Below are 25466 nucleotides of genomic sequence, written 5' to 3'. Positions count from 1 at the left end.
GAATGGACACTACACACACAGACACAAACACACACATACACACACTGACGCACAAACAGGCAGCAGGGCGGAAGGAGAGTGAGTGTCATTCAGATGGTTTGACTAAGAGAGTAAGAGTAAGGAGACTGATGGGGAAAGAAGACGCTATGCAGTAATATAGTATTGCAGAAGAGATACAGCCTATGACCATGAGGTGAGGAATAGGATGTTATTGCATCCTGAAAAATCTCGCTCTCATTTTTCTCCATTCAGCAATGTGCTTTTGAGTGATCTCCGGCATTGATAGCGCGGGAGTCTGAAGCCGAATCCTCTATCTCTCCAACCCTGAAGCCCCTCTCACACTCTATCTCTCTCGTCTTTCTCTCTTTCTCTCTCTCTCGTGTGTCTCTCTCTCTCTCTCATCTGTCTCTCTCTCTCTCTCTCTCATCTGTCTCCCACTCTCTTCCCCAGCTGTCTCCCACTCTGTCTTCCCACTCTCTCTCTCTATCTCTCTCTCTCTCTATATATATATATATATATATCTCACTCTCTCTATCTCTCTATCTCTCTCTCTCTCTCTCTCTCTCTCTCTCTCTCTCTCTCTCTCTCTCTCTCTCTCTCTATCTCTTATCTCTCTCTCTCTATATATATCTATCTATCTCTCTCTCTCTATCTCTCTCTCTCTCTCTATCTCCCTCTATCTTATATGTCTTCCCCTCTGTCTCCCACTCTGTCTTCCCTCTCTCTCTCACTCTTGTTTTTTTCTCTTCTTCTACCTCACTTTTTCTCACACTCATCACTGTTCCCCTGTCTCATTCTCTCCATCTCGTCCCATCTCCTGCTCCATCTTCCCCATCAGTCTCACCCTCCATCTTTCTCCTATCACCCCTTCTCTCTCCCTGCTCTATCTCTCTCATTATCTCTATCTCTCCCTCATCTGGGTGAGATGTATCTCTGATATATATATAGCATCTCAGGTCTGGAGCTCTATCAGACACAGAGACAGTCAGGCTGAGGAGAATCTCATATCAGACACAGAGACAGTCAGGCTGAGGAGAATGGAGCTATATCAGACACAGAGACAGTCAGGCTGATGGGAATGGAACTCATATCAGACACAGAGACAGTCAGGCTGAGGAGAATGGAGCTCTATCAGACACAGAGACAGTCAGGCTGAGGAGAATGGAGCTCTATCAGACACTGAGACAGTCAGGCTGATGGGAATGGAACTCTCAGACACTGAGACAGTCAGGCTTTCACAGAGACAGTCAGGCTGGAGGAGAATCTCTATATCAGACACAGAGACAGTCAGGCTGAGGAGAATGGAGCTCTATCAGACACAGAGACAGTCAGGCTGAGGAGAATGGAGCTCTATCAGACACTGAGACAGTCAGGCTGGGAGGAGAATGGAGCTCTATCAGATACTGAGACAGTCAGGCTCTCTCTATCAGACACAGAGACAGTCTCTGAGGAGAATGGAGCTCTCTCTATCACAAGAGACAGCCATCTGATGGGAATGGAGCTCATATCAGACACAGAGAGAGTCAGGCTGAGGAGAATGGAAATCATATTAGACACAGAGACAGTCAGGCTGAGGAGAATGGAGCTCATATCAGACTCAGAGACAGTCAGGCTGAGGAGAATGGAGCTCATATCAGACACAAAGAGAGTCAGGCTGATGGGAATGGAGGACATATCAGACACAAGAGACAGTCAGGCTGATGGGGAACGGAGCTCATATCAGACACAGAGACAGTCAGGCAGATGGGAATGGAGCTCATATCAGACACAGAGACAGTCAGACTGAGGAGAATGGAGCTCATATCCGACACATAGACAGTCAGGCTGAGGAGAATGGAGCTCATATCAGACACAGAGTCAGTCAGGCAGATGGGAATGGAGCTCATATCAGACACAGAGACAGTCAGGCTGAGGAGAATGGAGCTCATATCAGACACAGAGACAGTCAGACTGAGGAGAATGGAGCTCATATCAGACACAGAGTCAGTCAGGCAGATGGGAATGGAGCTCATATCAGACACAGAGACAGCCAGGCTGAGGAGAATGGAGCTCATATCAGACACAGAGTCAGTCAGGCAGATGGGAATGGAGCTCATATCAGACACATAGACAGTCAGGCTGAGGAGAATGGAGCTCATATCAGACACAGAGACAGTCAGTCTGAGGAGAATGGAGCTCATATTCGACACATAGACAGTCAGGCTGAGGAGAATGGAGCTCATATCAGACACATAGACAGTCAGACTGATGGGAATGGAGCTCATATCAGACACAGAGACAGCCAGGCTGAGGAGAATGGAGCTCATATCAGACACAGAGTCAGTCAGGCAGATGGGAATGGAGCTCATATCAGACACATAGACAGTCAGGCTGAGGAGAATGGAGCTCATATCAGACACAGAGACAGTCAGTCTGAGGAGAATGGAGCTCATATTCGACACATAGACAGTCAGGCTGAGGAGAATGGAGCTCATATCAGACACAGAGACAGTCAGACTGATGGGAATGGAGCTCATATCAGACACAGAGACAGTCAGGCTGAGGAGAATGGAGCTCATATCCGACACATAGACAGTCAGGCTGAGGAGAATGGAGCTCATATCAGACACATAGACAGTCAGACTGATGGGAATGGAGCTCATATCAGACACAGAGACAGTCAGGCTGAGGATAATGGAGCTCATATCAGACACAGAGACAGTCAGACTGATGGGAATGGAGCTCATATCAGACACAGAGACAGTCAGGCTGAGGAGAATGGAGCTCATATCAGACACAGAGACAGTCAGACTGATGGGAATGGAGCTCATATCAGACACATAGACAGTCAGGCTGAGGAGAATGGAGCTCATATCCGACACATAGACAGTCAGGCTGAGGAGAATGGAGCTCATATCAGACACAGAGACAGTCAGGCTGAGGAGAATGGAGCTCATATCAGACACAGAGACAGTCAGGCTGAGGAGAATGGAGCTCATATCAGACACAGAGACAGTCAGACTGATGGGAATGGAGCTCATATCAGACACATAGACAGTCAGGCTGAGGAGAATGGAGCTCATATCAGACACAGAGACAGTCAGGCTGAGGAGAATGGAGCTCATATCAGACACAGAGACAGTCAGGCTGAGGAGAATGGAGCTCATATCAGACACAGAGACAGTCAGACTGATGGGAATGGAGCTCATATCAGACACATAGACAGTCAGGCTGAGGAGAATGGAGCTCATATCAGACACAGAGACAGTCAGACTGATGGGAATGGAGCTCATATCAGACACAGAGACAGTCAGGCTGAGGAGAATGGAGCTCATATCAGACACATAGACAGTCAGGCTGAGGAGAATGGAGCTCATATCAGACACAGAGACAGTCAGGCTGATGGGAATGGAGCTCAAATCAGACACATAGACAGTCAGGCTGAGGAGAATGGAGCTCATATCAGACACAGAGACAGTCAGGCTGAGGAGAATGGAGCTCATATCAGACACAGAGACAGTCAGACTGATGGGAATGGAGCTCATATCAGACACATAGACAGTCAGGCTGAGGAGAATGGAGCTCATATCCGACACATAGACAGTCAGGCTGAGGAGAATGGAGCTCATATCAGACACAGAGACAGTCAGGCTGAGGAGAATGGAGCTCATATCAGACACAGAGACAGTCAGGCTGAGGAGAATGGAGCGCATATCAGACACAGAGTCAGTCAGGCTGAGGAGAATGGAGCTCATATCCGACACATAGACAGTCAGGCTGAGGAGAATGGAGCTCATATCCGACACATAGACAGTCAGCAGGTTCAAGATAAGGTCTCATTTGTGGAGTGAATCATTCTTGCTGAGCCCAGCTTAGTCAATCATGTCTGTCTGATAAACACTTACTCACACAGCCACAGTTTCTCACAATCACATATATACACAGACAGTAGGGCTCCAGTATTCTGAGGAAACAAAGAGAATGTCTTAGGAAGATGAATCCCATGAAACCATCTTGGTCTAGTTCAGGGATGGACAACTGGCAGCCTCCCTTTTGAAGCCCTCAGATCACTTTTTCTCTTATGTCAGTCACTGATTGTCAGTCAATGTCAGCAAAAAAAATGTGATTGCTTGGTTAGTTTAGAGGCAAGCTATTGACTTTGTTAGTCAGTCTCACTCAGATGTCAGTTTAAAAACTGAGAGCAGCTCATTTTCCTCTGCCTCCTGTCAAAATGAGCAGAATTACATGAAATGTAGATTTTTGTACGTTTGTTTATTCCATGTGTAACTCTGTGTTGTTGTTTCTGTTACACTGCTTTGCTTTATCTTGGCCAGGTCACGGTTGTAAATGAGAACTTGTTCTCAACTAGTTTACCTGGTTAAATAAAGGTGAAATAACATAAATGACAAATCCTTATACAATTGCTAAATCTTCTCTCTGCTTCATGGCAAAATATGTAGAACTGCACTTTTCTTTGACACAAAGAAACAAACAAATCTCCGCTGTCAAAAGGGGGGCCACTAAAATGTTCTGCTCACAATATGTGTGAGGGGGCAGTATGGATGACTTCACATTTTTTGTGGCCGCACCCCTATCAAAACTGCCCATCCCTGATCTAGTTCATCAGGGTACCTCCAATCCCGTTCCTCCAGTTCCATGCTACGAGATGTTCATCTGGGTACCTCCAATCCCGTTCCTCCAGTCAGGACGTTCCATGCTACGAGATGTTAATCTGGGTACCTCCAATCCCGTTCCTCCAGTCAGGACGTTCCATGCTACGAGATGTTCATCTGGGTACCTCCAATCCCGTTCCTCCAGTCAGGACGTTCCATGCTACGAGATGTTAATCTGGGTACCTCCAATCCCGTTCCTCCAGTCACGACGTTCGTAGCATGCAACGAGATGTTAATCTGGGTACCTCCAATCCCGTTCCTCCAGTCAGGACGTTCCATGCTACGAGATGTTAATCTGGGTACCTCCAATCCCGTTCCTCCAGTCACGACGTTCGTAGCATGCTACGAGATGTTAATCTGGGTACCTCCAATCCCATTCCTCCAGTCAGGACGTTCGTAGCATGCTACGAGATGTTAATCTGGGTACCTCCAATCCCATTCCTCCAGTCAGGACGTTCGTAGCATGCTACGAGATGTTAATCTGGGTACCTCCAATCCCGTTCCTCCAGTCAGGACGTTCGTAGCATGCTACGAGATGTTAATCTGGGTACCTCCAATCCCATTCCTCCAGTCAGGACGTTCGTAGCATGCTACGAGATGTTAATCTGGGTACCTCCAATCCCATTCCTCCAGTCAGGACGTTCGTAGCATGCTACGAGATGTTAATCTGGGTACCTCCAATCCCGTTCCTCCAGTCAGGACGTTCGTAGCATGCTACGAGATGTTAATCTGGGTACCTCCAATCCCGTTCCTTCCTAATCTGGGTACCTCCAATCCCATTCCTCCCATGCTCAGATGGTTCCTCCAGTCAGGACGTTCCATGCTACGAGATGTTAATCTGGGTACCTCCAATCCCGTTCCTCCAGTCACGACGTTCGTAGCATGCTACGAGATGTTAATCTGGGTACCTCCAATCCCATTCCTCCAGTCAGGACGTTCGTAGCATGCTACGAGATGTTAATCTGGGTAACTCCAATCCCATTCCTCCAGTCAGGACGTTCGTAGCATGCTACGAGATGTTAATCTGGGTACCTCCAATCCCGTTCCTCCAGTCAGGACGTTCGTAGCATGCTACGAGATGTTAATCTGGGTACCTCCAATCCCATTCCTCCAGTCAGGACGTTCGTAGCATGCTACGAGATGTTAATCTGGGTACCTCCAATCCCATTCCTCCAGTCAGGACGTTCGTAGCATGCTACGAGATGTTAATCTGGGTACCTCCAATCCCGTTCCTCCAGTCAGGACGTTCGTAGCATGCTACGAGATGTTAATCTGGGTACCTCCAATCCCGTTCCTCCAGTCAGGACTTTCGTAGCATGCTACGAGATGTTAATCTGGGTACCTCCAATCCCATTCCTCCAGTCAGGACGTTCGTAGCATGCTACGAGATGTTAATCTGGGTACCTCCAATCCCGTTCCTCCAGTCAGGACGTTCCATGCTACGAGATGTTCATCTGGGTACCTCCAATCCCGTTCCTCCAGTCAGGACGTTCCATGCTACGAGATGTTAATCTGGGTACCTCCAATCCCGTTCCTCCTCCAGTAGCATGCTACGAGATGTTAATCTGGGTACCTCCAATCCCGTTCCTCCAGTGCGTTCCATGCTACGAGATGTTAATCTGGGTACCTCCAATCCCGTTCCTCCAGTCAGGACGTTCCATGCTACGAGATGTTCATCTGGGTACCTCCAATCCCGTTCCTCCAGTCAGGACGTTCCATGCTACGAGATGTTAATCTGGGTACCTCCAATCCCGTTCCTCCAGTCAGGACGTTCGTAGCATGCTACGAGATGTTAATCTGGGTACCTCCAATCCCATTCCTCCAGTCAGGACGTTCGTAGCATGCTACGAGATGTTAATCTGGGTACCTCCAATCCCGTTCCTCCAGTCAGGACGTTCGTAGCATGCTACGAGATGTTAATCTGGGTACCTCCAATCCCTTCCTCCAGTCAGGACGTTCGTAGCATGCTACGAGATGTTAATCTGGGTACCTCCAATCCCATTCCTCCAGTCAGGACGTTCGTAGCATGCTACGAGATGTTAATCTGGGTACCTCCAATCCCGTTCCTCCAGTCAGGACGTTCGTAGCATGCTACGAGATGTTAATCTGGGTACCTCCAATCCCATTCCTCCAGTCAGGACGTTCGTAGCATGCTACGAGATGTTAATCTGGGTACCTCCAATCCCGTTCCATGCTACGAGATGTAATGTAATGTATGTGAAAGAGATTAATATTGATCTAGTTGAACAGATCATCCAGTGATCGCTGGCCCTGGGAGAGACAGAATTTATGGTTCCATGTAGATCCTCAACCAGCTGGAGAAGGGGATCTAAGAGGGGATCCCCAGGGCCCATGCCGGGGCTAGGAGCTATAATCAGGGGAACGTTAGTGAGAATCTGCCCATGTTTCACTAGCTGACAGCTGGGTAGCAGCGAAACAGGCCTCCCTGAGAGATGTGTAGGAGAGATGATGGTGCTGTATATTGTGTATTGATTAGGAGGCATGTGGAGCAGGGGTGTAGTGTGTGTGTGTGCCCACGCTCTGGAGAACGTTAACAGGATCACAGGATGGGGTCTAAACTCTGTCTCTGAACAACAGACGAGAGGTAGGAGGAGAGACTCAACAAACAGAGAGACATGGAGCCCTGAGGATGGGAGGAACACACACACTGAAGAAACAGCACTGTACATCCTCTAACATTCATTTTGATCTATAAACAACTTATACATGCAGATCTGTCAATTATTCAGGCATACGTCTGCTACCTGTGTGTGTGTGCGTGTGTGCGTGTGTGCGTGTGTGTGCGTGTGTGTGTGTGTGTGTGTGTGTGTGTGTGTGTGTGTGTGTGTGTGTGTGTGTGTGTGTGTGTGTGTGTGTGTGTGTGTGTGTGTGCGCCAGCAGCAGAGTGGTTGTCAGCTGATCCCCCGGTTCAAAGGCACATCAGTGATAATAGAGAGAGATCTCATCATCAGAGGAGCGCTATGGCTTGGTTACATAACCTCTCTCTCTCTCCTTCTGTATCTTCCTGCTGTCCTCTTTCATTTTTTGACTTGAGGGAACCTGGAATAGGACAGTCTTCAAATCAAAGCCTGCTGTTTAATTCTGTCTTCCTTCCTTCTCCCTCAAAGCCAGCTTGTTTTACTGTTTTACCACATATTTGCTGGATGAGAAGACAGAACAGGGTCCCCTGTTTTGAGAGTTGTCTCTGTCTCTCTCTCTCCTGTTCTACATACAACCTGTCTGCTAGCTCACTGTGCCTTCAGAGAAGCCAACAGAATCCCCCTGATACGTAGAAAGAAAAAAACAAGAAAAATAATCCACCCTGCCTGCCTGTCGGTCGTCACTATTTCAATGCATTTCATCATTTAAAAGTCGGGTTAGTTCTATCCTAAGAAGCTGTCGCACAACACACATTGAATCCAGTGTAACCAATGAAAGGCTTTGGTTAGGAGTGACTGGTGTGACTGATAGGGATCTGGGCTGTGATGGCATTGGGAGGAGTTTGAAGGTTGAAGGTTTTAAATGGCTGCTTTGTTCCATTGTGTTTCTTTATGTCTCGTCTGTTTTGACGCCGTCTCTGTGTCGAGACCGAGGGCTCAGAGAGAGAGAGAGAGAGAGAGAGAGAGAGAGAGAGAGAGAGAGAGAGAGAGAGAGAGAGAGAGAGAGAGAGAGAGAGAGAGAGAGAGAGAGAGAGAGAGAGAGAGAGAGAGAGAGAGAGAGAGAGAGAGAGAGAGAGAGAGAGAGAGAGAGAGAGAGAGAGAGAGAGAGAGAGAGAGAGAGAGAGAGAGAGAGAGAGAGAGAGAGAGAGAGAGAGAGAGAGAGAGAGCGCGACAGGGGGAGAGAGAGAGAGAGAGCGCGACAGGGGGAGAGAGAGAGAGAGAGCGCGACAGGGGGAGAGAGAGAGAGAGAGAGCGACAGGGGGAGAGAGAGAGAGAGAGCGCGACAGGGGGAGAGAGCGACAGGGGGAGGGGGAGAGAGACAAGGCCGGGGCATAGGTAATTATATTCTAGTCATGTAAAACGGAGCATGCCTGAGACGCACCAGACAAAGTTATCATCGTGTCTCACCCGTTAGCACAGAGCTCACTCTCTCATCTCCTCCCAGTGAAAACAGTCTCCGGAGAAAATAGCAGCAATTGTTTTTCTGTCCGGCTGTAAAAAACTATGCAGATGAGACTGGCAGGAAAGAGGGAATGCTTTTAGGGTTGAAAGGTCGACATGTTCTTTCCTAATAGCCTTATTTGATGGCTTGTCTTTCTGTTGTGCTCACATACCCAGATACTCACACATCAGGTTGGTGTGGTGTTAGGAGTGGTTTGAGGACCCTGACCTTATGCGTTACCCCTCTCAGTGCTGGTCAGATAGGTGTGTATGTGTGTGTATGCGCGTGCGGGTGTGCGTGCGTGTGCATGCATGCGTGCGTGAGCGCGCGTGTGTTGAGTAAAAGTTGTCGCCCTCTCTCACCTCGAGTCTCCAGCAGGAGAGGAGAAGGGAGAGTCTGTGACATGATTGATGGGTATATTCTGAGAACATCCTCCACACTACCTGACACCCTAGACCCACTTCAATTTGCTTACCGCCCCAGCAGGCCCACAGACAACACAATCACACTGCCCTAACCCACTTGGACAAGAGGAATACCTATGTAAGAATGCTGTTCATCGACTACAGCTCAGCATTTAACACCATAGTACCCTCCAAACCCGTCATTAAGCTCAAGACCCCCGCCCTGTGCAACTGGGTCCTGGACTTACTGATGGGACGCCTCCAGGTGGTGAGGGTAGGAAACAACATCTCCACCCCGCTGATCCTCAACACTGGAGCCCCACAAGGGTGCGTTCTCAGCCCTCTCTTGTACTCCCTGTTCACCCATGACTGCGTGGCCATGCACACCTCCAACTCAATCATCAAGTTTGCAGACGACACTACAGTGGTAGACTTGATTACCAACAACAACAATACGGCCTACAGGGAGGAGGTGAGGGCCCTCGGTGTGTGGTGTCAGGAAAATAACCTCACACTCAATGTCAACAAAACAAAGGAGATGATCATGGACTTCAGAAAACAGCAGAGGGAGCACCCCCCTATCCACATCGACCGGACAGTAGTGGAGAAGGTGGAAAGTTTTAAGTTCCTCGGCGTACACATCACAGACAAATTGAAATGGTCCACCCACACAGACAGCGTGGTGAAGAAGGCCTAACAGCGCCTCTTCAACCTCTAGAGGCTGAAGAAATTTGGCTTGTCACCAAAAACACTCACAAACTTTTACAGATGCACAATCGAGAGCATCCTGTCGGGCTGTATCACCGCCTGGTGCGGCAACTTCTCCGCACACAACCGTAAGGCTCTCCAGTGGCTGGATGTGTGTGTGTGTGTGTGTGTGTGTCCTTCTCCCAGCCAGTTGAGAGGAGAGGCTGAAGAGGAGAGGAAGGAGTCCTTCAGTAGCCCAGTCACACTCCGCCCCACTCCAGACACACTTAATGGTTAATCATCCTCAACCATCCATGCTTCCCCCTCCCTTCCTCTCTTCTGCATCCTCCCTCCACAGCACCTAAATCAACTCTAGTAATAGGCTGTTCTACCTGAGTAAGTCACCTGCTCTGCTCCACTGGTTGTTTTACCCTCGCTGTGAAGGGAGAGATCAGCTGAGCTTAGATGGCTTTTGAACATCATTGCTTTTGGACAAACCCAACTCCCTTAGCTTTCCTGAAGAACTTAAAGGGCAACTTCACCACTTTCCAACCTCATTGTCATTATCTTCAGCACACTACCAGTGTCGACATATCTGAAAACGGCACATTTCTATGTTTTGTGGGAAAAAGTATTAAGTAAAAACGTACTACATCATCAAAGGTGAATCATTTTAAAAGCTGTTATTTTTAAATGGTTGTGTTGATGTGGGGAGAAATAAAATACCTCTGGCTAAAAACTCATTGCTGGTTTTGAAAATCACCGTTTTTTAACTTATTTTTGACCACAGATCATAGAAACACGCAGTTTTCACATAATGTATTTAGACACTGGTTTGGAGATAACGAATTTTCCAACTTGTTTGAAGTACTGATTGTGAATCCCAATTCTAAGACTATAACAAACACAGTGGATTGGGGAGCTCAGGTGTGATTATAAATCAAAGGTTACCTCGGTGGGGAAATATTGATTGTGTTAGTTATTACGTCCTAGGTAAATGCCAGAATAGCAACCTTTCTCCTTCAATTTAAGTTTTTTTTTTTTTTGTATTCAGCTCAAATTGACTGTGTGCTCATTTCCGGGGGCGACAGTGAAACCTGGCCCTAAGTGCATACTTTTGCTCCACTCCTTGTTTTGAGTGGGTGCAGTTAGGGGTCAGGGGTCAAGTACAGCGACATGGAAGGTTGACGTGTCTGCAGGATTAGTAGTCCAAATGGGCCCACCATCATCAGACAGCCCCTCTGCTCAGCCCAAAAGACTTCCCACACTTCCTCCTCCACAGGTTACCATGGAAACGTATCTCCCTTCACAGTGAGACATTAGCTATGATTCCATTAACTTGTCCTGTGATTTTTTTTGGGGGGGTTGACATTTAGAAAGTTTGCATAGAAAATAGATGTGACAATTGCCCACTGCGCTGCGTTTCCATTTAACTATCTTGTGTCGATATAAACAGCTGGACGTCATGACGTCACACCTAAAAAATAAACCTGCAGTGTCGATTATAAATGAAGTATAGAATTGCTCATTAATAAATTGGCGACAGTCTGTGTGCTCTCCCACCTATCAGTCGCAGGTAGCTTGCGAAAGACAGCATGGATAGAATGCAAGAAATTGACTAGTATTTGCCATTTTCGCATAATTCTCACTTGCCAACATATCGCCACAGTCCGCGCCATGGTTCAATTTGCACTCCTGTAGATCTGAAATCATTGGATGGGGAAACTTTCATCCAGGCAACCAGAAAAGCAAGGTGAAGCAATTCAGGCATTCTTGAAAGTCATGACCGTCCTTGTCCTGCAAAGAAACATTATTTGTATATTTGAAAAAAATGTATTTTTCAAGCAGTAGGCATTTAGACTATTGGCACCCTGACCTACGGGCGGTAAATGGATCTGATTCATTTGATTCAATCTTTGAGGACTTGCAACAATAGAATGCCTATTAATAGCCATTGTCAACTTCCCTCCTGCTTATTTTGCTCACAACTCACTGTCAGCCTGTTTACAAATTAGTCCGTCTTATGGATTTAGCACGGAAAAATTTTGTTTGCAAATGCTGGGGCCATGACATCACGCGCACCTTAAAAAAGATTCCGCTATCATAATTTATTGGAAAAACCGTTTCCATCATCATATGTCGCAATAAACTTACACAAAAGACAAATCCAACCTGTCGAACGGAAACAAATGTTGTCAATCTTTAGAAAATGTCTCCTATATCGGCTGTTTACATTACACGTGTCGCAATTACATTGTTTTTGTCGAATAAACCTAGGTCAATGGAATGCTGCTTAGTGTAAGGAGAAGATTTACTTGAGGTCCTTCAAGGTCTTGTTTCTTAAGACTTGTTTCAGTTTATGACTCTGTTTCAGTCCAGCTGTTGTGACTCAACTGGACTGGGGCTGTCATGTTAATATACAGTATATATCTCTGTGTCAGGGGCTATATAGATGTCCTCTGTTCCATCTGGCAACCACCTCATCAAGGAAAGAGAATAAACCCAGCAAACCACTTGCTCCTCTTCCTCCTGCTCCTCCTCCTCCTCATTCTCAGCAGCAGACTGACTGATATTACCTCTGTCTCAGCATGGTGGTGCTATCACTGTGACAACGCACCCTCGTTCAATTCCCATTTTCCTTTTTCCTTCAGTGGCTCCCGTCTCAGTTGCTCTCTCCTCAGTCCATTCCAAAACAACGATAGCTGTTTGGCGAGTGAATCAAGTGGAGATTATAGAGAATTGTGGGGGATCAGACCTGGCGAGACTACTCTAGAAAACACTTCAAATAAGGGTTTTCAAACAGAGGCCTAAGGGCATAACTTTACACACCTGACTCTCAGTGGGAATACCCTGGAGAGATACTCAGCGAGTGGAGGAAGCGGCTGAAGGAAAAAGTTGAGATGTATTAGTCTCCTGTCTAAACAGGCACCAGTGGGAAGGGGGTGCGACATCAGAGACGAAACAGTCCCATGTGCTGCAGGTGACCTGAATTCACTTCAGCCAGCTCCTCCCCTGAAGAAAGGAGAAGGGAAAGCAGGGGAACATGGGTAACATGGGCTGTTCCTCTCCTCAGACAGAATTAGAAAGGCCAGATGAAATATGCATGAGCATGAGAGCATGAAACTTTACTTCAAACAGTCCCTCTGTACGAGTGCATTTTAAAGCGTTTTCCTTTAGAGCTCTTCAAACAGGGAGAGAGGAGCGGACAGGAGAGGAGAGGATGGACGAACAGGGAATGAGATAGAGGAGGAGAGAGTGAAAGAAGGGGGAGAGCTTAGAGAACCCCCCTGCTGAAATCAAAATGGAATAAACCAAAGGAACATTTACTGAGGCCTAGCCTACTGATGTCGACATTTCTCAGACTGCATGGTAAACCCTGTGGGAAAACCCATTGTTTTATTTCAACACTCAATAGTGGCTGTCTCTCTGCTCTATATCAGTGGTTCCCAAACCTTTTATAGTCCCGTACTCCTTCAAACATTCAACCTCCAGCTGCGTACCCCCTCTAGCACCAGGGTCAGCGCACTCTCAAATGTTGTTTTTTCCATCATTGTAGGCCTGCCACACACACACTATACGATACATTTATTAAACAGAAGAATGAGTGTGAGTTTTTATCACAACCCGGCCCGTATAGGACCAGGGACCAAGTAATAATAATCAATAATTATGTTCTTTATTTAACCATCCTTCATATAAAACCTTATTTGTTCATTGAAAATTGAATAACTCACCACAGGTTAATGAGAAGGGTGTGCTTTAATGGATGCACATAACTCTGCAATGTTGGGTTGTATTGGAGAGTCTCAGTCTTAAATCATTTTCCACACACAGTCTGTGCCTGTATTTAGTTTTCATGCTAGTGAGGACCGAGAATCCACTCTCACATTGGTACTGGTTGAAAAGGGCATCAGTGTCTTAACAACGCGATTTGCCAAGGCAGGATACTCTGAGTGTAGCCCAATCCAGAAATCTGGCAGTGGCTTCTGATTCAATTCAATTTTCACAGAACCGCTTGATGTCATTTCAATGAGGCTCTCTTGTTCAGATATCGGTAAGTGGACTGGAGGCAGGGCATGAAAGGGATAACGAATCCAGTTGTTTGTGTCATCCGTTTCGGGAACGTACCTGTGTAATTCCGCACCCAACTCACTCAGGTGCTTCGCTATATTACATTTGATATTGTTCGGTTCTAATTTTTAAAATAACTTACAGAGTAAATAACTCCCAGACACTAGAGAAGCTTAAAGTTGAATTCTTCCCAAAGGGTCGACACAGCTGTATTCGGAGAAAGACATGTTTCCACCACTACAAGTATATATACTCCACTTCAGACACTCCTCCTTCTCTCCAATCCTTACATCTTATGGTTCCACAGGAAGACAAAGTGATAGAGTAATAATCCGTTCTGTCTTCCTTAAGGTGACCTGACCTGACCTGACCTCAACCCCCTTGATGTCTCATCCAAAGCTCTCCACCCGTATCCCCTATCGCACTCCCGTGACTCCCTCCCGTCCACCCAGCACATTCCATAGCCACTCTGTCTTTCCACAGAGAACCATTAACTTATGACATAAAAAACATTCTCTTTCACACCTTTATATACTATGCTTCTGATCAGTCATGTCTTTTGTATATCAATGTTCAAAGTTGACCCCAAATCCAACAATATTGTCCATAACCTTGAGTTCATTTGCATACAAAATAATTATACAATGATGGAAAGACCTGTGTGTTGTCCTTGCTAATACAGATAGAGAAGAGCTCCAGCTTCTTAATCATTTTGTCCCGCACATTGAATATAGTTGCGGAGAGTCCCTGTAATCCTACAATTAAGTCCCTGTAATCCTATATTCGGATCATTCAGGTGAGAAAAAACATCACCCAGATAGGCCAGTCGTGTGAGAAACTCGTAATCTTGCAAGCTGTCAGACAAGTGAAATGAAAAAGAAAAAACTTTAAACTCGTCTCTCAATTCAAAAAAATGTGTCAATACTTTTCCCCTTGATAACCAGCGCAATTCTTTATGTTGTATAAGCGTTGCATGGTCACTGCCAATATCAATGGCACAATGCAGAAAATACACGAGAGTTCAGGGGCCTTGCTTTAACAAAGTTAACCATTTTCACTGTCGTGTCCAAAACGTCTTTCAAGTTGTCAGGCATTCCCTTGGCAGCAAGAGCCTCTCGGTGGATGCTGCAGTGTACCCAAGTGGCATCGGGAGAAACTACTTGCATGCGCATTACCACTCCACTATGTCTCCCTGTCATGGCTTTTGCGCTATCATTACAGATACCAACACATCTTGACCACCAAAATCCATTTTATGTCACAAAGCTGTCCAGTACTTTAAAAATATCCCCTCCTGTTGTCTTGGTTTCCAGTGGTATGCAGAAGAGGATGTCTTCCTTAATTGACCCCCCATAAACTTGACAGACATATACCAGGAGCTGTGCCAGGCATGCCACGTCTGTTGACTCGTCTAGCTGTAACGCATAGAATACACTGGCTTGTATGCGAAGCAGTAATTGTTTCAAAACATCTCTGGCTATTTTACTGATGCGTTGTTTGATGAAGGCATTGTCTGTATAGTTTTTGTTGGCCTTTTCCCCCAGCATTGTCCCAGCCATATCTGCGGCAGCAGGAAGAATGAAGTCCTCCACACTAGTATGGGGCTTGCCTGTCCTAGCCACTCGGTAGCTCACCATATAAGACGATTCTAGTCCCCTCTTATTAATGGTATCTGTTGCTTTTATACATGTCTTGCTACTCAAAAGTTGTCTTTATTCTCGCTCAAAAAACTAATGTGGCTTATTTTAAAATTGGCATGTTTTGTTTCTAAATGTCTGCGCAAGAGTGAAGGTTTATTGAGATGTGAGATAGTACTTTTGCACATATTACACACTGTGGCTGAACAAAGGTACTACTCCCAATCAATATACAGTCGTGGCCAAAAGTTTTGGGAATGACAAATATTAATTTCCACAAAGTTTGCTGCTTCAGTGTCTTTAGATATTTTTGTCAGATGTTACTATGGAATACCGAAGTATAATTACAAGCATTTCATAAGTGTCAAAGGCTTTTATTGACAATTACATGAAGTTGATGCAGAGTAAATATTTTCAGTGTTGACTTTTTCAAGACCTCAGCCCTGGCATGCTGTCAATTAACATCTGGGCCACATCTTGACTGATGGCAGCCCATTCTTACATAATCAATGCTTGGAGTTTGTCAGAATTTGTGGGTTTTTGTTTGTACACCCGCCTTTTGAGGATTGACCACAAGTTCTCAATGGAATTAAGGTCTGGGGAGTTTCCTGGCCATGGACCCAAAATATTTATGTTTTGTTCCCCGAGCCACTTAGTTATCACTTTTGCCTTATGGCAAGGTGCTTCTTCATGCTGAAAATGGCATTGTTCGTCACCAAACTGTTCCTGGATGGTTGGGAGAAGTTCCTATTGGAGGATGTGTTGGTACCATTCTTTATTCATGGCTGTGTTCTGAGGCAAAATTGTGAGTGAGCCCACTCCCTTGGCTGAGAAGCAACCCCACACATGAATGGTCTCAGGATGCTTTACTGTTGGCATGACACAGGGCTGATGGCAGCACCTTGTCTTCTCCGGACAAGCTTTTTTCCGGATGCCCTAAACAATCGGAAAGGGTATTCATCAGAGAAAATGACTTTACCCCAGTCCTCAGCAGTCCAATCCCTGTACCTTTTGCAGAATATCAGTTTGTCCCTGATGTTTTTCCTGGAGAGAAGTGGCTTCTTTGCTGCCCTTCTTGACACCAGGCCATCCTCCAAAAGTATTCGCCTCACTGTGCGTGCAGATGCACTCACACCTGCCTGCTGCCATTCCTGAGCAAGCTCTGTACTGATGGTGCCCCGATCCCTGGACTTTCTTGGGCACCCTAAAGCCTTCTTCACAACAATTGAACCGCTCTCCTTGAAGTTCTTGATGATCCGATAAATAGTTGATTTAGGTGCAATCTTACTGGCAGCAATATCCTTGCCTGTGTAGCCCTTTTTGTGTAAAACAATGATGACGGCACGTGTTTCCTTGGAGGTATCCAGAGCAAGAACAATGATTCCAAGCACCACCCTCCTTTTGAAGCTTCCAGTCTGTTATTCGAACTCAATCAGCATGACAGAGTGATCTCCAGCCTTGTCCTCGTCAACACTCAGACCTGTGTTTTCGAGAGAATCATCGACATGATGTCAGCTGTTCCTTTTGTGGCAGGGCTGAAATGCAGTGGAAATGTTTTTGGGGATTCAGTTCATTTGCATGGTAAAGAGGGACTTTGCAATTAATTGCAATTCATCTGATCACTCTTCATAACATTCTGGAGGATATGCAAATTTGCCATCATTCAATTTGTAAGTCGCTCTGGATAAGAGCGTCTGCTAAATGACTTAAATGTAAATGTAAATGTAAATTCAAACTGAGGCAGTAGACTTTGTGAAAATGTATATTTGTGTCATTCTCAAAACTTTTGGCCACGACTCTAGTTCTCATCATATTTGCGCCTCTTTGATGGTCCTACGTCCCTGTCTGTTGTTCGGTGCTTTCCCAGGTAAGGGGCCAGTAGCTCCTCGGCTGCATCAGATTCACAACTGTCAGTGTCCATGCTAGCTGGGCTAACAACAAATGTAGAATTACTGATGCTAGCATTGGACGTGCTCGTGGAAGCAGAACAACTTGTGTCGTCGACAGGTGCAGGTGTAGTACTGCTGGTAGTAGCAGTACTACCAGTAGAGCTGGTATGTGTCTCTATGGACTGTTTGAAAATGGACTGTTTTTAAAAATTATTTAAATGTGAATCACATTTTTATTTGGCGTACCCTCGACGGCATTGCCAGGGATACGCATACCCCAGTTTGGAATACCTGTTTGGGAATACCTACCTCTATACCATTATAATTGTCACTAATGTAAGGTCAATTGACCTGGGACAAGGGATGTACTCTAAAACACTATACCACATTTAACAAATCAAATCAAATCGAAATGTATTTGTCACATACACATGGTTAGCAGATGTTAATGCGAGTGTATCAAAATGCTTGTGCTTCTAGTTCCGACAATGCAGTAATAACCAACAAGTAAACTAACTAACAATTCCAAAACTACTGTCTTATACACAGTGTAAGGGGATAAAGAATATGTACATAAATATATATGAATGAGTGATGGTACAGAGCAGCATAGGCAAGATACAGTAGATGGTATCGAGTACAGTATATACATATGAGATGAGTATGTAAACAAAGTGGCATAGTTAAAGTGGCTAGTGATACATGTATTACATAAGGATGCAGTAGATGATATAGAGTACAGTATATACGTATGCATATGAGATGAATAATGTAGGGTATGTAAACATTATATTAGGTAGCATTGTTTAAAGTGGCTAGTGATATATTTTACATCATTTCCCATCAATTCCCATTATTAAAGTGGCTGGAGTTGGGTCAGTGTCAGTGTGTTGGCAGCAGCCACTTAATGTTAGCGGTGGCTGTTTAACAGTCTGATGGCCTTGAGATATAAGCTGTTTTTCAGTCTCTCGGTCCCAGCTTTGATGCACCTGTACTGACCTCGCCTTCTGGATGATAGGGGTGAACAGGCAGTGGCTCGGGTGGTTGTTGTCCTTGATGATCTTTATGGCTTTCCTGTAACATCGGGTGGTGTAGGTGTCCTGGAGGGCAGGTAGTTTGCCCCCGGTGATGCGTTGTGCAGACCTCACTACCCTCTGGAGAGCCTTACGGTTGTGGGCGGAGCAGTTGCCGTACCAGGCGGTGATACAGCCCGCCAGGATGCTCTCGATTGTGCATCTGTAGAAGTTTGTGAGTGCTTTTGGTGACAAGCCAAATTTCTTCAGCCTCCTGAGTTTGAAGAGGCGCTGCTGTGCCTTCTTCACAATGCTCTCTGTGTGAGTGGACCAATTCAGTTTGTCTGTGATGTGTATGCTGAGGAACTTAAAACTTACTCCCCTCTCCACTACTGTTCTATCGATGTGGATAGGGGGGTGTTCCCTCTGCTGTTTCCTGAAGTCCACAATCATCTCCTTAGTTTTGTTGACGTTGAGTGTGAGGTTATTTTCCTGACACCACACTCTGAGGGCCCTCACCTCCTCCCTGTAGGCCGTCTCGTCGTTGTTGGTAATCAAGCCTACCACTGTTGTGTCGTCCGCAAACTTGATGATTGAGTTGGAGGCGTGCGTGGCCACGCAGTCGTGGGTGAACAGGGAGTACAGGAGAGGGCTCAGAACGCACCCTTGTGGGGCCCCAGTGTTGAAGATCAGCGGGGTGGAGATGTTGTTGCCTACCCTCACCACCTGGGGGCGGCCCGTCAGGAAGTCCAGTACCCAGTTGCACAGGGCGGGGTCGAGACCCAGGGTCTCGAGCTTGATGACGAGCTTGGAGGGTACTATGGTGTTGAATGCAGAGCTGTCGTCGATGAACAGCATTCTCACATAGGTATTCCTCTTGTCCAGATGGGTTAGGGCAGTGTGCAGTGTGGTTGAGATTGCATCGTCTGTGGACCTATTTGGGCGGTAAGCAAATTGGAGTGGGTCTAGGGTGTCAGGTAGGGTGGAGGTGATATGGTCCTTGTCTAGTCTCTCAAAGCACTTCATGATGATGGAAGTGAGTGCTACGGGGCGGTAGTCGTTTAGTTCAGTTACCTTAGCTTTCTTGGGAACAGGAACAATGGTGGCCCTCTTGAAGCATGTGGGAACAGCAGACTGGTATAGGAATTGATTGAATATGTCCGTAAACACACCGGCCAGCTGGTCTGCGCATGCTCTGAGGGCGTGGCTGGGGATGCCGTCTGGGCCTGCAGCCTTGCGTTGGTTAACACGTTTAAATGTTTTACACACCTCGGCTGCAGTGAAGGAGAGTCCGCATGTTTTCGTTGCAGGCCGTGTCAGTGGCACTGTATTGTCCTCAAAGCGGGCAAAATAGTTATTTAGTCTGCCTGGGAGCAAGACATCCTGGTCCGTGACTGGGCTGGTTTTCTTCTTGTAGTCCGTGATTGACTGTAGACCCTGCCACATACCTCTTGTGTCTGAGCCGTTGAATTGAGAATCTACTTTGTCTCTATACTGACGCTTAGCTTGTTTGATAGCCTTGCGGAGGGAATAGCTGCACTGTTTGTATTCGGTCATGTTACCAGTCACCTTGCCCTGATTAAAAGCAGTGGTTCGCGCTTTCAGTTTCACGCGAATGCTGCCATCAATCCACGGTTTCTGGTTAGGGAATGTTTTAATCGTTGCTATGGGAACGACATCTTCAACGCACGTTCTAATGAACTCGCACACCGAATCAGCGTATTCGTCAATGTTGTTATCTGACGCAATACGAAACATATCTCAGTCCACGTGATGGAAGCAGTCTTGGAGTGTGGAATCAGCTTGGTCGGACCAGCGTTGGACAGACCTCAGCGGGGGAGCCTCTTGTTTTAGTTTCTGTCTGTAGGCAGGGATCAACAAAATGGAGTCGTGGTCAGCTTTTCCGAAAGGAGGGCGGGGCAGGGCCTTATATGCGTCGCGGAAGTTAGAGTAACAATGATCCAAGGTTTTTCCAGCCCTGGTTGCGCAATCGATATGCTGATACAGTTTAGGGAGTCTTGTTTTCAGATTAGCCTTGTTAAAATCCCCAGCTACAATGAATGCAGCCTCAGGATGTATGGATTCCAGTTTGCAAAGAGTCAAATAAAGTTCGTTCAGAGCCATCGATGTGTCTGCTTGGGGGGGGAATATATACGGCTGTGATTATAATCGAAGAGAATTCTCTTGGTAGATAATGCGGTCGACATTTGATTGTGAGGAATTCTAAATCAGGTGAACAGAAGGATTTGAATTCCTGTATGTTTCTTTGATCACACCACGTCTCGTTAGCCATAAGGCATACGCCCCCGCCCCTCTTCTTACCAGAAAGATGTTTGTTTCTGTCGGCGCGATGCGTTCAGAAACCCGCTGGCTGCACCGCCTCCGATAGCGTCTCTCCAGTGAGCCATGTTTCCGTGAAGCAAAGAACGTTACAGTCTCTGATGTCCCTCTGGAATGCTACCCTTGCTCGGATTTCATCAACCTTGTTGTCAAGAGACTGGACATTGGCGAGAAGAATGCTAGGGAGTGGTGCACGATGAGCCCGTCTCCGGAGTCTGACCAGAAGACCGCCTCGTTTCCCTCTTTTACGGAGTCGTTTTTTTGGGTCGCCGCATGGGATCCATTCCGTTGTCCTGTTTGAAAGGCAGAACACAGGATCCGCGTCGCGAAAATCATATTCTTGGTCGTACTGATGGTGAGTTGACGCTGATCTTATATTCAGTAGTTCTTCTCGACTGTATGTAATGAAACCTAAGATGACCTGGGGTACTAATGTAAGAAATAACACGTAAAAAAAACAAAAAACTGCATAGTTTCCTAGGAATGGGAAGCGAGGCGGCCATCTCTGTCGGCACCGGAACTATAAGCTCCTTCAGATGTATCCGTCCTTAGGCTTCCTGGGAGTTGACAGCTCCTCCACAGCAGTGTTTAGACTGAGTGTTGGCCCTATAAAGAGAGCACAAATTGTTACAGTGACAAAGGGGCCCTTCTCTTCAGCGCTGCAGGCTAATGGACAGCACAACTCTCTCTCTCTTTCTCCCAGATCCATGGAATCACTGCTCCCAGGCTACTAATTGACAGGGGCTGTGCTTAGTGAAAAGAGAGTCTTCTGGAGTTCAGCATTTAAAACACACTTACTGCAAACACACACAAAAACATAGTCACTGCTGTGTGCGTGTGCGTGTGCGTGCGGGTATGTATGTGTAAGCGTGCCTCTGCGTGAGTTGCATGCATGTGCTCTACACAAGCCCTTTTCAGCCAAAAACAGTGACATTGAAACGCACAGTAGGAATCTAGAGATATTGGCTACCTGCAGTGTGGTGTTGTGTGTATCTCTGAAGCTCTGCTGAAGACAGACAGACAGACTGCCTGCCTAGCTCTGAAGCTCTGCTGAACACAGACAGACAGACTGCCTGCCTAGCTCTGAAGCTCTGCTGAACACAGACAGACAGACTGCCTGCCTAGCTCTGAAGCTCTGCTGAAGACACAGACAGACAGACTTCCTGCCTAGCTCTGAAGCTCTGCTGAAGACACAGACAGACAGACTGCCTGCCTAGCTCTGAAGCTCTGCTGAAGACACAGACAGACAGACTGCCTGCCTAGCTCTGAAGCTCTGCTGAAGACACAGACAGACAGACTGCCTGCCTAGCTCTGAAGCTCTGCTGAAGACACAGACAGACAGACTGCCTGCCTAGCTCTGAAGCTCTGCTGAAGACACAGACAGACAGACTGCCTGCCTAGCTCTGAAGCTCTGCTGAAGACACAGACAGACAGACTGCCTGCCTAGCTCTGAAGCTCTGCTGAACACAGACAGACAGACTGCCTGCCTAGCTCTGAAGCTCTGCTGAACACAGACAGACAGACTGCCTGCCTAGCTCTGAAGCTCTGCTGAAGACACAGACAGACAGACTGCCTGCCTAGCTCTGAAGCTCTGCTGAAGACACAGACAGACAGACAGACTGCCTGCCTAGCTCTGAAGCTCTGCTGAAGACACAGACAGACAGACAGACTGCCTCGCTCTGACGCTCTGCTGAAGACACAGACAGACAGACAGACTGCCTGCCTAGCTCTGAAGCTCTGCTGAAGACAGACAGACAGACTGCCTGCCTAGCTCTGAAGCTCTGCTGAAGACACAGACAGACAGACTGCCTGCCTAGCTCTGAAGCTCTGCTGATGACAGACAGACAGACTGCCTGCCTAGCTCTGAAGCTCAGGTGGTTTTAATAGAAGGGTGTTTCATTAGACGGAGTGGTGCGTGGCAGAAATACATGGCAGGACTTTGATCTGTGTGGTGTTTTTCTGTGTATGGAGCTCAGTGGAGGTGAGAACATGAACCAGCCTCTTTCATATTTAATGAGTGAAGATGGGGCTAAGGAAGGGAGAGGAGAGGAGCTATTCCCTAGGGCTGTCAACCCACTCCTAGCAGACTCACATATCAGTCACAGCACATGTTAGTGAGTTCGTTTTTGTGGCTGGTGGGGGCAGGGAGTGGTGTGTGTGGGGGGGAGGGGGGGCTTCCGTGTGTTGAATAGTATATGTGTGAGTAAAAGAAAGAGACATATGGCATGCATGTGCTTGTATTGATGTATTGTGACTTACCGTGCATGTGTATGACAATGGAGCCAGGGATATTAATATGAAGGACTCACAAAAAAATGTGTGTCCAAGTTCTTGCGATTGTGTATGTGTGTGTGTTCATTTTATTTTTTACTTCACCTTTATTTAACCAGGTAACAAGTTCTCATTTACAATTGCGACCTGGCCAAGATAAAGCAAAGCAGTTCGACACATACAACGACACAGAGTTACACATGGCATAAAACAAACATACAGTCAATAATACAGTAGAAACAAGTCTATATACGATGTGAGCAAATGAGGTGAGATAAGTAAAGGCAAAAAAAGGCCATGGTGGCAAAGTAAATACAATATAGCACGTAAAACACTGGAATGGTAGATTTGCAGTGGAAGAATGTGCAAAGTAGAAATAAAAATAATGGGGTGCAAAGGAGCAAAATAAATCAAATTAAATAAATACAGTAGGGAAAGAGGTAGTTGTTTGGGCTAAATTATAGGTGGGCTATGTACAGGTGCAGTAATCTGTGAGCTGCTCTGACAGCTGGTGCTTAAAGCTCGTGAGGGAGATAAGTGTTTCCAGTTTCAGAGATTTCTGTAGTTCGTTCCAGTCATTGGCAGCAGAGAACTGGAAGGAGAGGCAGCCAAAGAAAGAATTGGTTTGGTGTGTGTGTGTGTGTGTGTGTGTGCCAGCCTATTTCTGAATCATCATGGAGGTCCTGAGAGCCTGTGGACGGTACATTATCACCCCATTCTGACTGATATTTGTGGTCAGGAGATATTATCTCTACTCTCCTGATTAGCCCAGCAATGTCTGCCTGCCTGCCTGCCTGCCTGCCTGCCTGCCTGCCTGCCTGCCTGCCTCTCTCGCTCGCTCTCTCAGCACTACCACACTGGTGTCACAACCTCATAGCCTTAAATGGAAGCAGGCTCAGTCAATGGACCAGTCCCCCTGGTCAGTATGGTGTGGCAAGGGGGAGGGAGAATGAGAGAGAGAGGCAGAACAATCCTGTCAGACATGAATGATGGGAGGAGGTCAGGGTTGGGGAGAGATCCACTTTGATCACAAAGAACAAACACAGTGTGCTGAACCTACTGTATACCCCTGGTGAAATAGAGAGAGAGGGAGGCTGATCAAACAATTCCCTGATGAAGATGCACTTGGAGTGGAGGTTGGGTTAGTGACCTCTGTAGTGTGAGTCAGCTTTAGCCCAAGTACTTAGCCACATAGATAGAGTTACTTTCAGCCATATTGAGTGTACCCACGAGTGTTCCAGTAAAGTTGATGTGGTGTGAGGGGCTTTACCATTCTAGTAATTATATTTCTATGGACACAGCTCCCTCCACCCTCTATATTGTGAGTTACAAATCAGTTTCACATGGTTAGTTTTCCTGGTTAGGCCATGAAGTGTCCCTAGGCCTAGTCATATTATATCTGTATTTATAAATAGGCTTGGGCAGTATACCATATATATCACATACCGGGCTATTTGGACCGTTTTTCAATACCCTTGAAACTAATTATTTGATATATTTTTTTATACATTTTTACAGCAACTTTTTTTCTCCCCAATTTTCGATCTTGTCTCATCACTGCAACTCCCCATTGAGCTCGAGGGAGAAGAGGAGAAGGTGGAGTCATGCGTCCTCCGAAACATGACCTGCCAAACCGCGCTCCTTAACATCTGCCAGCTTAACCCGGAAACCAGCCGCACCAATGTGTCGGAGGAAACATCGTTCATCTGGCGGTCGGGGTCAAGTTAAGCCTCACCGGCCAAACCCTCCCCAAACCGGGATGACTCTGGGCCAATTGTGCGTCGTCCTATGGGACTACCGGCCACGGCCGGTTGTGGCACAGCCCGAATGAACCCGGGTCTGTAGTAACTCCTAAGACTGATGCGCCTCCTGGGAGGCCCTACTTCATCTTTTTAAATGATGAGTCACTCACTGTTGTGCAGCACATACTAGATGATCTATATCCTGATATATGTAGTTACACTATGGAATTCACAACTAAATGTTTGCCAGCTAGATATCTAATAACTATTAAGTTAACTTTCTAGCTAGCTAGCTAAGTGGTTAGCTTCTTGCAATCAAGCTCCTCTTGGTAACAGCAGATAATTCCCTTCTTGATCAAGAGTCAACATTTGTTTTGTGCGTGCAGCAAATTTTGAGTAGCATTTTTTAGTTACTTGTATAACTTTATCAGCTGGGATGGATGTCATAAGGTGAATGCACCAATTTGTAAGTCGCTCTGGATAAGAGCGTCTGCTAAATGACTAAAATGTAAAATGTAAATGTCTATCCTGCAAATAGCTTATGTCAGAGACTGTATAAAATCGTTAGCATTTAGCTAGCATTCGCTATGAGATTTTACATGTATTTGTTAGCATTGCTAACCAGTATTATCGAATATCCCGGGATGGAACAAGGTCGG

The 25466-nt window shown here is 46.4% G+C and overlaps 1 protein-coding gene across 6 annotated transcripts in view; it reads left to right on the top strand.

Moving 5' to 3' along the window:
• Nucleotides 1-25466, top strand: part of LOC118392590 (membrane-associated guanylate kinase, WW and PDZ domain-containing protein 2-like) — a 123558-nt gene that overhangs the window by 34341 nt on the left and 63751 nt on the right. The gene's annotated exons all lie outside the window — the stretch shown is intronic.

Source organism: Oncorhynchus keta, chromosome 13 (genome assembly GCF_023373465.1).
Source record: "Oncorhynchus keta strain PuntledgeMale-10-30-2019 chromosome 13, Oket_V2, whole genome shotgun sequence".
NCBI classification, from domain to species: Eukaryota; Metazoa; Chordata; class Actinopteri; order Salmoniformes; family Salmonidae; genus Oncorhynchus; species Oncorhynchus keta.
This window is presented reverse-complemented; position numbering and strand designations above follow the sequence as displayed.